The sequence below is a fragment of the Channa argus genome, unplaced genomic scaffold (genome assembly GCF_033026475.1).
Source record: "Channa argus isolate prfri unplaced genomic scaffold, Channa argus male v1.0 Contig038, whole genome shotgun sequence".
NCBI lineage: Eukaryota > Metazoa > Chordata > Actinopteri > Anabantiformes > Channidae > Channa > Channa argus.
Window position 1 is genome coordinate 279,858 of NW_027125257.1, and position 14,204 is coordinate 294,061.

General features: G+C 47.4%; 16 non-coding genes across 16 annotated transcripts; 8 read left to right on the forward strand and 8 right to left on the reverse strand.

Annotated features, from left to right (window-relative positions):
• The first annotated feature begins 379 nt into the window (after positions 1–379).
• Positions 380–451, forward strand: trnae-uuc (transfer RNA glutamic acid (anticodon UUC)). The gene has a single exon. It is a non-coding gene; the product is annotated as a tRNA-Glu (tRNA).
• Positions 452–793: 342 nt separating this feature from the next.
• trnag-ccc (transfer RNA glycine (anticodon CCC)) lies at positions 794–866 on the reverse strand. Its single transcript has one exon. It is a non-coding gene; the product is annotated as a tRNA-Gly (tRNA).
• A 1,537-nt stretch (positions 867–2,403) lies between these two features.
• trnag-ccc (transfer RNA glycine (anticodon CCC)) lies at positions 2,404–2,476 on the reverse strand. The gene has a single exon. It is a non-coding gene; the product is annotated as a tRNA-Gly (tRNA).
• Positions 2,477–3,597: 1,121 nt separating this feature from the next.
• Positions 3,598–3,669, forward strand: trnae-uuc (transfer RNA glutamic acid (anticodon UUC)). Its single transcript has one exon. It is a non-coding gene; the product is annotated as a tRNA-Glu (tRNA).
• A 342-nt stretch (positions 3,670–4,011) lies between these two features.
• trnag-ccc (transfer RNA glycine (anticodon CCC)) lies at positions 4,012–4,084 on the reverse strand. The gene has a single exon. It is a non-coding gene; the product is annotated as a tRNA-Gly (tRNA).
• A 1,121-nt stretch (positions 4,085–5,205) lies between these two features.
• On the forward strand, positions 5,206–5,277 carry trnae-uuc (transfer RNA glutamic acid (anticodon UUC)). Its single transcript has one exon. It is a non-coding gene; the product is annotated as a tRNA-Glu (tRNA).
• Positions 5,278–6,586: 1,309 nt separating this feature from the next.
• trnae-uuc (transfer RNA glutamic acid (anticodon UUC)) lies at positions 6,587–6,658 on the forward strand. Its single transcript has one exon. It is a non-coding gene; the product is annotated as a tRNA-Glu (tRNA).
• Positions 6,659–7,000: 342 nt separating this feature from the next.
• Positions 7,001–7,073, reverse strand: trnag-ccc (transfer RNA glycine (anticodon CCC)). Its single transcript has one exon. It is a non-coding gene; the product is annotated as a tRNA-Gly (tRNA).
• A 1,121-nt stretch (positions 7,074–8,194) lies between these two features.
• Positions 8,195–8,266, forward strand: trnae-uuc (transfer RNA glutamic acid (anticodon UUC)). Its single transcript has one exon. It is a non-coding gene; the product is annotated as a tRNA-Glu (tRNA).
• A 342-nt stretch (positions 8,267–8,608) lies between these two features.
• trnag-ccc (transfer RNA glycine (anticodon CCC)) lies at positions 8,609–8,681 on the reverse strand. Its single transcript has one exon. It is a non-coding gene; the product is annotated as a tRNA-Gly (tRNA).
• A 1,121-nt stretch (positions 8,682–9,802) lies between these two features.
• On the forward strand, positions 9,803–9,874 carry trnae-uuc (transfer RNA glutamic acid (anticodon UUC)). The gene has a single exon. It is a non-coding gene; the product is annotated as a tRNA-Glu (tRNA).
• Positions 9,875–10,215: 341 nt separating this feature from the next.
• On the reverse strand, positions 10,216–10,288 carry trnag-ccc (transfer RNA glycine (anticodon CCC)). The gene has a single exon. It is a non-coding gene; the product is annotated as a tRNA-Gly (tRNA).
• A 1,121-nt stretch (positions 10,289–11,409) lies between these two features.
• On the forward strand, positions 11,410–11,481 carry trnae-uuc (transfer RNA glutamic acid (anticodon UUC)). Its single transcript has one exon. It is a non-coding gene; the product is annotated as a tRNA-Glu (tRNA).
• Positions 11,482–11,823: 342 nt separating this feature from the next.
• Positions 11,824–11,896, reverse strand: trnag-ccc (transfer RNA glycine (anticodon CCC)). The gene has a single exon. It is a non-coding gene; the product is annotated as a tRNA-Gly (tRNA).
• Positions 11,897–13,045: 1,149 nt separating this feature from the next.
• Positions 13,046–13,117, forward strand: trnae-uuc (transfer RNA glutamic acid (anticodon UUC)). Its single transcript has one exon. It is a non-coding gene; the product is annotated as a tRNA-Glu (tRNA).
• A 341-nt stretch (positions 13,118–13,458) lies between these two features.
• trnag-ccc (transfer RNA glycine (anticodon CCC)) lies at positions 13,459–13,531 on the reverse strand. The gene has a single exon. It is a non-coding gene; the product is annotated as a tRNA-Gly (tRNA).
• Between the last annotated feature and the right edge of the window lie 673 nt (positions 13,532–14,204).

The window sequence follows — 14,204 nt, forward strand, 5'->3', positions numbered from 1 at the left end:
CATCAGCATAGACATGACATTTTTTACCATTGTTCTACGACTCCAGTGTGTAAAAGTTTTATTCACTTTTGGTGTGTTTGATGAGTAGGTCTATTGACCTGCGTTTTGACTCTCCTCCGGCTCTTGCTGAACACCATTCCGGCATATTTCCATAAGCTTCAGCTTTGCTTAAATTCTCCCTGTCCCGTCGTTGGAGTATTTTTGTCTCCGTCTCGCACGATGGGAGGTCATAAGCCATTAAGCTGAGTCTCCATGGACAGTGAGTGGCAGCTGTCTTTGGCCCAAGAATCTGTCTCTTTAAGGGTGATTTAGTTGTTTTAAGGGTAGTGTGATTTTTCCTTTTTGCAAGCTCTGGGACCCTGAACTGTTGACTCTCGACTCCCTGGTGGTCTAGTGGCTAGGATTCGGCGCTTTCACCGCCGCGGCCCGGGTTTGATTCCCGGTCAGAGAACTTGCTTTTGACGCTGCCTGAAACGGGTAAAGACCAAGGAACGCTTCTTTGCCTTTTTTCAAAGGATCACCTCCACAGCCAAATTCCATGGTCCTATTTGCGCACAGAACGTGGATCAACGCTCTCCTCAAATTAGAGTAACAGTCATTGTAGGCGAACACGTATTTTCTGTGGATTGGCAGCAAAAGGCAAGCAGCCACATTCATTAGCACTACTTTGGGAGAGAGCACCACACGTGCAGTTGCAGTTTCTGAGCCTTCGAGGCCACAGTGGTAGGTGTTATGGGAAGGAAAGCTACATTATCCCAAGTAATTCCTCATACCAGAAGGCCCACCCACGCAATGCATTGGCCGGGAATCGAACCCGGGTCAACTGTTTGGGAAGCAGCTATGCTCAACCACTATACCACCAACGCGCAGAGGGCACTCCTTGGTCTCAACATTTTCCACAATGTGTACATGGGGGAAGGGAAAGCGTAGTTAGGGGAGGTCCAAGAGATCACCAAGGTTTATGGACTTTCAAGAAACATATTGGTAGTTTCAGCCTAGGTGGCTTAAATGAGAACTGTGTGCGTCTGGAAAGAACAAGGACTGAAGGACGTCACAGTATGAATGTGAAAAGCCAAATTTGAGCCACGGTATAAAAATAATATTCACTTTTGTGACCTCTTGTGTAACAGGCAATACCTTCCGGATCGTCTAGTGGCTAGGATTCGGCGCTCTCACACGCCGCGGCCCGGGTTTGACACCCCTCCTCAGACAACGCTCTTCTCTTGCTGCCTTCTGCTAATGACGTCGCAGGAGGGTCATTTTAGATTGTGATGTTCACAAAAAAATCTCTTTGTTTTAAAGATCCGCCCTTCCTTTGCTCGCGCACCTGTTTAAGAACAATGTTCTCGTCAGGGAGAGTCGTGGAGAGCCTAAAGTTCCCCATCAGCATAGACATGACATTTTTTACCATTGTTCTACGACTCCAGTGTGTAAAAGTTGTATTCACTTTTGGTGTGTTATGTTGAGTAGGTCTATTGACATGCGATTCTGTGACTGGAGGGTTGTATATTCTGCTAAACCGACGATGTCGGCCATTAGTTTATGCAAATTGAGTTATTGTCCAGGTAACTTACGATACGTAGTGTTAAACAAGAAAAGTACACAATCAGGAAACCGAGACGACGGCATCAACTTGTTCTTTGATTCGTTAAATATTCATGTGGATCTGCAAACCGACAGTGCTTTGATGTCAGCAGGATTGGACACGCTCCCGATCGACTGTCCTCCGGCTCTTGCTGAACACCATTCCGGCATATTTCCATAAGCTTCAGCTTTGCTTAAATTCTCCCTGTCCCGTCGTTGGAGTATTTTTGTCTCCGTCTCGTACGATGGGAGGTCATGAGCCACTAAGCTGAGTCTCCATGGACAGTGAGTGGCAGCTGTCTTTGGCCCAGGAATCTGTCTCTTTAAGGGTGATTTAGTTGTTTTAAGGGTAGTGTGATTTTTCTTTTTTCCAAGCTCTGGGACCTCGAACTGTTCACTCTCGACTCCCTAGTGGTCTAGTGGCTAGCATTCGGCGCTTTCACTGCCGTGGCCCGGGTTCGATTCCCGGTCAGGGAACTTGCTTTTGACGCTGCCTGAAACGGGTAAAGACCAAGGAACGCTTCTTTGCCTTTTTTCAAAGGATCACCTCCACAGCCAAATTCCATGGTCCTATTTGCGCACAGAACGTGGATCAACGCTCTCCTCAAATTAGAGTAACAGTCATTGTAGGCGAACCCGTATTTTCTGTGGATTGGCAGCAAAAGGCAAGCAGCCACATTCATTAGCACTACTTTGGGAGAGAGCACCACACGTGCAGTTGCAGTTTCTGAGCCTTCGAGGACACAGTGGTAGGTGTTATGGGAAGGAAAGCTACATTATCCCAAGTAATTCCTCATACCAGAAGGCCCACCCACGCAATGCATTGGCCGGGAATCGAACCCGGGTCAACTGCTTGGGAAGCAGCTATGCTCAACCACTATACCACCAACGCGCAGAGGGCACTCCTTGGTCTCAACATTTGCCACAATGTGTACATGGGGGAAGGGAAAGCGTAGTTAGGGGAGGTCCAAGAGATCACCAAGGTTTATGGACTTTCAAGAAACATATTGGTAGTTTCAGCCTAGGTGGCTTAAATGAGAACTGTGTGCGTCTGGAAAGAACAAGGACTGAAGGACGTCACAGTATGAATGTGAAAAGCCAAATTTGAGCCACGGTATAAAAATAATATTCACTTTTGTGACCTCTTGTGTAACAGGCAATACCTTCCAGATCGTCTAGTGGCTAGGATTTGGCGCTCTCACACGCCGCGGCCCGGGTTTGACACCCCTCCTCAGACAACGCTCTTCTCTTGCTGCCTTCTGCTAATGACGTCGCAGTAGGGTCATTTTAGATTGTGATGTTCACAAAAAAATCTCTTTGTTTTAAAGATCCGCCCTTCCTTTGCTCGCGCACCTGTTTAAGAACGATGTTCTCGTCAGGGAGAGTGGTGGAGAGCCTAAAGTTCCCCATCAGCATAGACATGACATTTTTTACCATTGTTCTACGACTCCAGTGTGTAAAAGTTTTATTCACTTTTGGTGTGTTATGTTGAGTAGGTCTATTGACATGTGTTTCTGTGACTGGAGGGTTGTATTCTGCCAAACCGACGATGTCGGCCATTAGTTTGTGCAAATTGAGTTATTGTCCAGGTAACTTACGATACGTAGTGTTAAACAAGAAAAGTACACAATCAGGAAACCGAGACGACGGCATCAACTTGTTCTTTGATTCGTTAAATATTCATGTGGATCTGAAAACCGACAGTGCTTTGATGTCAGCAGGATGGGACACGCTCCCGATCGACTCTCCTCCGGCTCTTGCTGAACACCATTCCGGCATATTTCCATAAGCTTCAGCTTTGCTTAAATTCTCCCTGTCCCGTCGTTGGAGTATTTTTGTCTCCGTCTCGCACGATGGGAGGTCATGAGCCATTAAGCTGAGTCTCCATGGACAGTGAGTGGCAGCTGTCTTTGGCCCAAGAATCTGTCTCTTTAAGGGTGATTTAGTTGTTTTAAGGGTAGTGTGATTTTTCCTTTTTCCAAGCTCTGGGACCCTGAACTGTTGACTCTCGACTCCCTGGTGGTCTAGTGGCTAGGATTCGGCGCTTTCACCGCCGCGGCCCGGGTTCGATTCCCGGTCAGGGAACTTGCTTTTGACGCTGCCTGAAACGGGTAAAGACCAAGGAACGCTTCTTTGCCTTTTTTCAAAGGATCACCTCCACAGCCAAATTCCATGGTCCTATTTGCGCACAGAACGTGGATCAATGCTCTCCTCAAATTAGAGTAACAGGCATTGTAGGCGAACCCATATTTTCTGTGGATTGGCAGCAAAAGGCAAGCAGCCACATTCATTAGCACTACTTTGGGAGAGAGCACCACACGTGCAGTTGCAGTTTCTGAGCCTTCGAGGCCACAGTGGTAGGTGTTATGGGAAGGAAAGCTACATTATCCCAAGTAATTCCTCATACCAGAAGGCCCACCCACGCAATGCATTGGCCGGGAATCGAACCCGGGTCAACTGCTTGGGAAGCAGCTATGCTCAACCACTATACCACCAACGCGCAGAGGGCACTCCTTGGTCTCAACATTTTCCACAATGTGTACATGGGGGAAGGGAAAGCGTAGTTAGGGGAGGTCCAAGAGATCACCAAGGTTTATGGACTTTCAAGAAACATATTGGTAGTTTCAGCCTAGGTGGCTTAAATGAGAACTGTGTGCGTCTGGAAAGAACAAGGACTGAAGGACGTCACAGTATGAATGTGAAAAGCCAAATTTGAGCCACGGTATAAAAATAATATTCACTTTTGTGACCTCTTGTGTAACAGGCAATACCTTCCAGATCGTCTAGTGGCTAGGATTCGGCGCTCTCACACGCCGCGGCCCGGGTTTGACACCCCTCCTCAGAGAACGCTCTTCTCTTGCTGCCTTCTGCTAATGACGTCGCAGGAGGGTCATTTTAGATTGTGATGTTCACAAAAAAATCTCTTTGTTTTAAAGATCCGCCCTTCCTTTGCTCACGCACCTATTTAGGAACGATGTTCTCGTCAGGGAGAGTGGTGGAGAGCCTAAAGTTCCCCATCAGCATAGACATGACATTTTTTACCATTGTTCTACGACTCCAGTGTGTAAAAGTTTTATTCACTTTTGGTGTGTTATGTTGAGTAGGTCTATTGACATGTGTTTCTGTGACTGGAGGGTTGTATTCTGCCAAACCGACGATGTCGGCCATTAGTTTATGCAAATTGAGTTATTGTCCAGGTAACTTACGATACGTAGTGTTAAACAAGAAAAGTACACAATCAGGAAACCGAGACGACGGCATCAACTTGTTCTTTGATTCGTTGAATATTCATGTGGATCTGCAAACCGACAGTGCTTTGATGTCAGCAGGATGGGACACGCTCCCGATCGACTCTCCTCCGGCTCTTGCTGAACACCATTCCGGCATATTTCCATAAGCTTCAGCTTTGCTTAAATTCTCCCTGTCCCGTCGTTGGAGTATTTTTGTCTCCGTCTCGTACGATGGGAGGTCATGAGCCACTAAGCTGAGTCTCCATGGACAGTGAGTGGCAGCTGTCTTTGGCCCAGGAATCTGTCTCTTTAAGGGTGATTTAGTTGTTTTAAGGGTAGTGTGATTTTTCCTTTTTCCAAGCTCTGGGACCCCGAACTGTTGACTCTCGACTCCCTAGTGGTCTAGTGGCTAGGATTCGGCGCTTTCACCGCCGTGGCCCGGGTTCGATTCCCGGTCAGGGAACTTTCTTTTGACGCTGCCTGAAACGGGTAAAGACCCAGGAACGCTTCTTTGCCTTTCTTCAAAGGATCACCTCCACAGCCAAATTCTCTGGTCCTATTTGCGCACAGAACGTGGATCAACGCTCTCCTCAAATTAGAGTAACAGGCATTGTAGGCGAACCCATATTTTCTGTGGATTGGCAGCAAAAGGCAAGCAGCCACATTCATTAGCACTACTTTGGGAGAGAGCACCACGCGTGCAGTTGCAGTTTCTGAGCCTTCGAGGCCACATTGGTAGGTGTTATGGGAAGGAAAGCTACATGATCCCAAGTAATTCCTCATACCAAAAGGCCCACCCACGCAATGCATTGGCCAGGAATCGAATCCGGGTCAACTGCTTGGGTAGCAGCTATGCTCAACCACTATACCACCAACGCGCAGAGGACACTCCTTGGTCTCAACATTTTCCACGATGTGTACATGGGGGAAGGGAAAGCGTAGTTAGGGGAGGTCCAAGAGATCACCAAGGTTTATGGACTTTCAAGAAACATATTGGTAGTTTCAGCCTAGGTGGCTTAAATGAGAACTGTGTGCGTCTGGAAAGAACAAGGACTGAAGGACGTCACAGTATGAATGTGAAAAGCCAAATTTGAGCCACGGTATAAAAATAATATTCACTTTTGTGACCTCTTGTGTAACAGGCAATACCTTCCGGATCGTCTAGTGGCTAGGATTCGGCGCTCTCACACGCCGCGGCCCGGGTTTGACACCCCTCCTCAGACAACGCTCTTCTCTTGCTGCCTTCTGCTAATGACGTCGCAGTAGGGTCATTTTAGATTGTGATGTTCACAAAAAAATCTCTTTGTTTTAAAGATCCGCCCTTCCTTTGCTCGCGCACCTGTTTAAGAACGATGTTCTCGTCAGGGAGAGTGGTGGAGAGCCTAAAGTTCCCCATCAGCATAGACATGACATTTTTTACCATTGTTCTACGACTCCAGTGTGTAAAAGTTTTATTCACTTTTGGTGTGTTTGATGAGTAGGTCTATTGACCTGCGTTTCGACTCTCCTCCGGCTCTTGCTGAACACCATTCCGGCATATTTCCATAAGCTTCAGCTTTGCTTAAATTCTCCCTGTCCCGTCGTTGGAGTATTTTTGTCTCCGTCTCGCACGATGGGAGGTCATGAGCCATTAAGCTGAGTCTCCATGGACAGTGAGTGGCAGCTGTCTTTGGCCCAAGAATCTGTCTCTTTAAGGGTGATTTAGTTGTTTTAAGGGTAGTGTGATTTTTCCTTTTTCCAAGCTCTGGGACCCTGAACTGTTGACTCTCGACTCCCTGGTGGTCTAGTGGCTAGGATTCGGCGCTTTCACCGCCGCGGCCCGGGTTCGATTCCCGGTCAGGGAACTTGCTTTTGACGCTGCCTGAAACGGGTAAAGACCAAGGAACGCTTCTTTGCCTTTTTTCAAAGGATCACCTCCACAGCCAAATTCCATGGTCCTATTTGCGCACAGAACGTGGATCAACGCTCTCCTCAAATTAGAGTAACAGTCATTGTAGGCGAACACGTATTTTCTGTGGATTGGCAGCAAAAGGCAAGCATCCACATTCATTAGCACTACTTTGGGAGAGAGCACCACACGTGCAGTTGCAGTTTCTGAGCCTTCGAGGCCACAGTGGTAGGTGTTATGGGAAGGAAAGCTACATTATCCCAAGTAATTCCTCATACCAGAAGGCCCACCCACGCAATGCATTGGCCAGGAATCGAACCCGGGTCAACTGCTTGGGAAGCAGCTATGCTCAACCACTATACCACCAACGCGCAGAGGGCACTCCTTGGTCTCAACATTTGCCACAATGTGTACATGGGGGAAGGGAAAGCGTAGTTAGGGGAGGTCCAAGAGATCACCAAGGTTTATGGACTTTCAAGAAACATATTGGTAGTTTCAGCCTAGGTGGCTTAAATGAGAACTGTGTGCGTCTGGAAAGAACAAGGACTGAAGGACGTCACAGTATGAATGTGAAAAGCCAAATTTGAGCCACGGTATAAAAATAATATTCACTTTTGTGACCTCTTGTGTAACAGGCAATACCTTCCAGATCGTCTAGTGGCTAGGATTTGGCGCTCTCACACGCCGCGGCCCGGGTTTGACACCCCTCCTCAGACAACGCTCTTCTCTTGCTGCCTTCTGCTAATGACGTCGCAGTAGGGTCATTTTAGATTGTGATGTTCACAAAAAAATCTCTTTGTTTTAAAGATCCGCCCTTCCTTTGCTCGCGCACCTGTTTAAGAACGATGTTCTCGTCAGGGAGAGTGGTGGAGAGCCTAAAGTTCCCCATCAGCATAGACATGACATTTTTTACCATTGTTCTACGACTCCAGTGTGTAAAAGTTTTATTCACTTTTGGTGTGTTATGTTGAGTAGGTCTATTGACATGTGTTTCTGTGACTGGAGGGTTGTATTCTGCCAAACCGACGATGTCGGCCATTAGTTTGTGCAAATTGAGTTATTGTCCAGGTAACTTACGATACGTAGTGTTAAACAAGAAAAGTACACAATCAGGAAACCGAGACGACGGCATCAACTTGTTCTTTGATTCGTTAAATATTCATGTGGATCTGAAAACCGACAGTGCTTTGATGTCAGCAGGATGGGACACGCTCCCGATCGACTCTCCTCCGGCTCTTGCTGAACACCATTCCGGCATATTTCCATAAGCTTCAGCTTTGCTTAAATTCTCCCTGTCCCGTCGTTGGAGTATTTTTGTCTCCGTCTCGCACGATGGGAGGTCATGAGCCATTAAGCTGAGTCTCCATGGACAGTGAGTGGCAGCTGTCTTTGGCCCAAGAATCTGTCTCTTTAAGGGTGATTTAGTTGTTTTAAGGGTAGTGTGATTTTTCCTTTTTCCAAGCTCTGGGACCCTGAACTGTTGACTCTCGACTCCCTGGTGGTCTAGTGGCTAGGATTCGGCGCTTTCACCGCCGCGGCCCGGGTTCGATTCCCGGTCAGGGAACTTGCTTTTGACGCTGCCTGAAACGGGTAAAGACCAAGGAACGCTTCTTTGCCTTTTTTCAAAGGATCACCTCCACAGCCAAATTCCATGGTCCTATTTGCGCACAGAACGTGGATCAATGCTCTCCTCAAATTAGAGTAACAGGCATTGTAGGCGAACCCATATTTTCTGTGGATTGGCAGCAAAAGGCAAGCAGCCACATTCATTAGCACTACTTTGGGAGAGAGCACCACACGTGCAGTTGCAGTTTCTGAGCCTTCGAGGCCACAGTGGTAGGTGTTATGGGAAGGAAAGCTACATTATCCCAAGTAATTCCTCATACCAGAAGGCCCACCCACGCAATGCATTGGCCGGGAATCGAACCCGGGTCAACTGCTTGGGAAGCAGCTATGCTCAACCACTATACCACCAACGCGCAGAGGGCACTCCTTGGTCTCAACATTTTCCACAATGTGTACATGGGGGAAGGGAAAGCGTAGTTAGGGGAGGTCCAAGAGATCACCAAGGTTTATGGACTTTCAAGAAACATATTGGTAGTTTCAGCCTAGGTGGCTTAAATGAGAACTGTGTGCGTCTGGAAAGAACAAGGACTGAAGGACGTCACAGTATGAATGTGAAAAGCCAAATTTGAGCCACGGTATAAAAATAATATTCACTTTTGTGACCTCTTGTGTAACAGGCAATACCTTCCAGATCGTCTAGTGGCTAGGATTCGGCGCTCTCACACGCCGCGGCCCGGGTTTGACACCCCTCCTCAGAGAACGCTCTTCTCTTGCTGCCTTCTGCTAATGACGTCGCAGGAGGGTCATTTTAGATTGTGATGTTCACAAAAAAATCTCTTTGTTTTAAAGATCCGCCCTTCCTTTGCTCGCGCACCTGTTTAAGAACGATGTTCTCGTCAGGGAGAGTGGTGGAGAGCCTAAAGTTCCCCATCAGCATAGACATGACATTTTTTACCATTGTTCTACGACTCCAGTGTGTAAAAGTTTTATTCACTTTTGGTGTGTTATGTTGAGTAGGTCTATTGACATGCGTTTCTGTGACTGGAGGGTTGTATTCTGCCAAACCGACGATGTCGGCCATTAGTTTATGCAAATTGAGTTATTGTCCAGGTAACTTACGATACGTAGTGTTAAACAAGAAAAGTACACAATCAGGAAACCGAGACGACGGCATCAACTTGTTCTTTGATTCGTTAAATATTCATGTGGATCTGCAAACCGACAGTGCTTTGATGTCAGCAGGATGGGACACGCTCCCGATCGACTCTCCTCCGGCTCTTGCTGAACACCATTCCGGCATATTTCCATAAGCTTCAGCTTTGCTTAAATTCTCCCTGTCCCGTCGTTGGAGTATTTTTGTCTCCGTCTCGCACGATGGGAGGTCATGAGCCATTAAGCTGAGTCTCCATGGACAGTGAGTGGCAGCTGTCTTTGGCCCAAGAATCTGTCTCTTTAAGGGTGATTTAGTTGTTTTAAGGGTAGTGTGATTTTTCCTTTTTCCAAGCTCTGGGACCCTGAACTGTTGACTCTCGACTCCCTGGTGGTCTAGTGGCTAGGATTCGGCGCTTTCACCGCCGCGGCCCGGGTTCGATTCCCGGTCAGGGAACTTGCTTTTGACGCTGCCTGAAACGGGTAAAGACCAAGGAACGCTTCTTTGCCTTTTTTCAAAGGATCACTTCCACAGCCAAATTCCATGGTCCTATTTGCGCACAGAACGTGGATCAACGCTCTCCTCAAATTAGAGTAACAGGCATTGTAGGCGAACCCGTATTTTCTGTGGATTGGCAGCAAAAGGCAAGCAGCCACATTCATTAGCACTACTTTGGGAGAGAGCACCACGCGTGCAGTTGCAGTTTCTGAGCCTTCGAGGCCACAGTGGTAGGTGTTATGGGAAGGAAAGCTACATTGTCCCAAGTAATTCCTCATACCAAAAGGTCCTCCACACAATGCATTGGCCGTGAATCGAACCCGGGTCAACTGCTTGGGAAGCAGCTATGCTCAACCACTATACCACCAACGCGCAGAGGGCACTCCTTGGTCTCAACATTTTCCACAATGTGTACATGGGGGAAGGGAAAGCGTAGTTAGGGGAGGTCCAAGAGATCACCAAGGTTTATGGACTTTCAAGAAACATATTGGTAGTTTCAGCCTAGGTGGCTTAAATGAGAACTGTGTGCGTCTGGAAAGAACAAGGACTGAAGGACGTCACAGTATGAATGTGAAAAGCCAAATTTAAGCCACGGTATAAAAATAATATTCACTTTTGTGACCTCTTGTGTAACAGGCAATACCTTCCAGATCGTCTAGTGGCTAGGATTCGGCGCTCTCACACGCCGCGGCCCGGGTTTGACACCCCTCCTCAGAGAACGCTCTTCTCTTGCTGCCTTCTGCTAATGACGTCGCAGGAGGGTCATTTTAGATTGTGATGTTCACAAAAAAATCTCTTTGTTTTAAAGATCCGCCCTTCCTTTGCTCGCGCACCTGTTTAAGAACGATGTTCTCGTCAGGGAGAGTGGTGGAGAGCCTAAAGTTCCCCATCAGCATAGACATGACATTTTTTACCATTGTTCTACGACTCCAGTGTGTAAAAGTTTTATTCACTTTTGGTGTGTTATGTTGAGTAGGTCTATTGACATGCGTTTCTGTGACTGGAGGGTTGTATTCTGCCAAACCGACGATGTCGGCCATTAGTTTATGCAAATTGAGTTATTGTCCAGGTAACTTACGATACGTAGTGTTAAACAAGAAAAGTACACAATCAGGAAACCGAGACGACGGCATCAACTTGTTCTTTGATTCGTTAAATATTCATGTGGATCTGCAAACCGACAGTGCTTTGATGTCAGCAGGATGGGACACGCTCCCGATCGACTCTCCTCCGGCTCTTGCTGAACACCATTCCGGCATATTTCCATAAGCTTCAGCTTTGCTTAAATTCTCCCTGTCCCGTCGTTAGAGTATTTTTGTCTCCGTCTTGCACGATGGGAGGTCATGAGCCATTAAGCTGAGTCTCCATGGACAGTGAGTGGCAGCTGTCTTTGGCCCAAGAATCTGTCTCTTTAAGGGTGATTTAGTTGTTTTAAGGGTAGTGTGATTTTTCCTTTTTCCAAGCTCTGGGACCCTGAATTGTTGACTCTCGACTCCCTGGTGGTCTAGTGGCTAGGATTCGGCGCTTTCACCGCCGCGGCCCGGGTTCGATTCCCGGTCAGGGAACTTGCTTTTGACGCTGCCTGAAACGGGTAAAGACCAAGGAACGCTTCTTTGCCTTTTTTCAAAGGATCACTTCCACAGCCAAATTCCATGGTCCTATTTGCGCACAGAACGTGGATCAACGCTCTCCTCAAATTAGAGTAACAGGCATTGTAGGCGAACCCGTATTTTCTGTGGATTGGCAGCAAAAGGCAAGCAGCCACATTCATTAGCACTACTTTGGGAGAGAGCACCACGCGTGCAGTTGCAGTTTCTGAGCCTTCGAGGCCACATTGGTAGGAGTTATGGGAAGGAAAGCTACATGATCCCAAGTAATTCCTCATACTAAAAGGCCCAACCACGCAATGCATTGGCCAGGAATCGAACCCGGGTCAACTGCTTGGGAAGCAGCTATGCTCAACCACTATACCACCAACGCACAGAGGACACTCCTTGGTCTCAACATTTTCCACGATGTGTACATGGGGGAAGGGAAAGCGTAGTTAGGGGAGGTCCAAGAGATCACCAAGGTTTATGGACTTTCAAGAAACATATTGGTAGTTTCAGCCTAGGTGGCTTAAATGAGAACTGTGTGCGTCTGGAAAGAACAAGGACTGAAGGACGTCACAGTATGAATGTGAAAAGCCAAATTTGAGCCACGGTATAAAAATAATATTCACTTTTGTGACCTCTTGTGTAACAGGCAATACCTTCCGGATCGTCTAGTGGCTAGGATTCGGCGCTCTCACACGCCGCGGCCCGGGTGTGGCGGCCCGGGTTTGGCGGCCCGGGTTTGACACCCCTCTTCAGGGAACTCTCTTCTCTTGCTGCCTTCTGCTAATGACGTCGCAGGAGGGTCATTTTAGATTGTGATGTTCACAAAAAAATCTCTTTGTTTTAAAGATCCGCCCTTCCTTTGCTCGCGCACCTGTTTAAGAACGATGTTCTCGTCAGGGAGAGTGGTGGAGAGCCTAAAGTTCCCCATCAGCATAGACATGACATTTTTTACCATTGTTCTACGACTCCAGTGTGTAAAAGTTTTATTCACTTTTGGTGTGTTATGTTGAGTAGGTCTATTGACATGCGTTTCTGTGACTGGAGGGTTGTATTCTGCCAAACCGACGATGTCGGCCATTAGTTTATGCAAATTGAGTTATTGTCCAGGTAACTTACGATACGTAGTGTTAAACAAGAAAAGTACACAATCAGGAAACCGAGACGACGGCATCAACTTGTTCTTTGATTCGTTGAATATTCATGTGGATCTGCAAACCGACAGTGCTTTGATGTCAGCAGGATGGGACACGCTCCCGATCGACTCTCCTCCGGCTCTTGCTGAACACCATTCCAGCATATTTCCATAAGCTTCAGCTTTGCTTAAATTCTCCCTGTCCCGTCGTTGGAGTATTTTTGTCTCCGTCTCGTACGATGGGAGGTCATGAGCCACTAAGCTGAGTCTCCATGGACAGTGAGTGGCAGCTGTCTTTGGCCCAGGAATCTGTCTCTTTAAGGGTGATTTAGTTGTTTTAAGGGTAGTGTGATTTTTCCTTTTTCCAAGCTCTGGGACCCTGAACTGTTGACTCTCGACTCCCTGGTGGTCTAGTGGCTAGGATTCGGCGCTTTCACCGCCGCGGCCCGGGTTCGATTCCCGGTCAGGGAACTAGCTTTTGACGCTGCCTGAAACGGGTAAAGACCCAGGAACGCTTCTTTGCCTTTTTTCAAAGGATCACCTCCACAGCCAAATTCCATGGTCCTATTTGCGCACAGAACGTGGATCAACGCTCTCCTCAAATTAAAGTAACAGTCATTGTAGGCGAACACGTATTTTCTGTGGATTGGCAGCAAAAGGCAAGCAGCCACATTCATTAGCACTACTTTGGGAGAGAGCACCACACGTGCAGTTGCAGTTTCTGAGCCTTCGAGGCCACAGTGGTAGGTGTTATGGGAAGGAAAGCTACATTATCCCAAGTAATTCCTCATACCAAAAGGTCCGCCACGCAATGCATTGGCCGGGAATCGAACCCGGGTCAACTGCTTGGGAAGCAGCTATGCTCAACCACTATACCACCAACGCGCAGAGGGCACTCCTTGGTCTCAACATTTTCCACAATGTGTACATGGGGGAAGGGAAAGCGTAGTTAGGGGAGGTCCAAGAGATCACCAAGGTTTATGGACTTTCAAGAAACATATTGGTAGTTTCAGCCTAGGTGGCTTAAATGAGAACTGTGTGCGTCTGGAAAGAACAAGGACTGAAGGACGTCACAGTATGAATGTGAAAAGCCAAATTTGAGCTACGGTATAAAAATAATATTCACTTTTGTGACCTCTTGTGTAACAGGCAATACCTTCCAGATCGTCTAGTGGCTAGGATTCGGCGCTCTCACACGCCGCGGCCCGGGTTTGACACCCCTCCTCAGGGAACGCTCTTCTCTTGCTGCCTTCTGCTAATGACGGCGCAGGAGGGTCATTTTAGATTGTGATGTTCACAAAAAAATCTCTTTGTTTTTAAGATCCGCCCTTCCTTTGCTCGCGCACCTGTTTAAGAACGATGTTCTCGTCAGGGAGAGTGGTGGAGAGCCTAAAGTTCCCCATCAGCATAGACATGACATTTTTTACCATTGTTCTACGACTCCATTGTGTAAAAGTTTTATTCAATTTTGGTGTGTTATGTTGAGTAGGTCTATTGACATGCGTTTCTGTGACTGGAGGGTTGTATTCTGCCAAACCTGCTAAACCATTAGTTTATG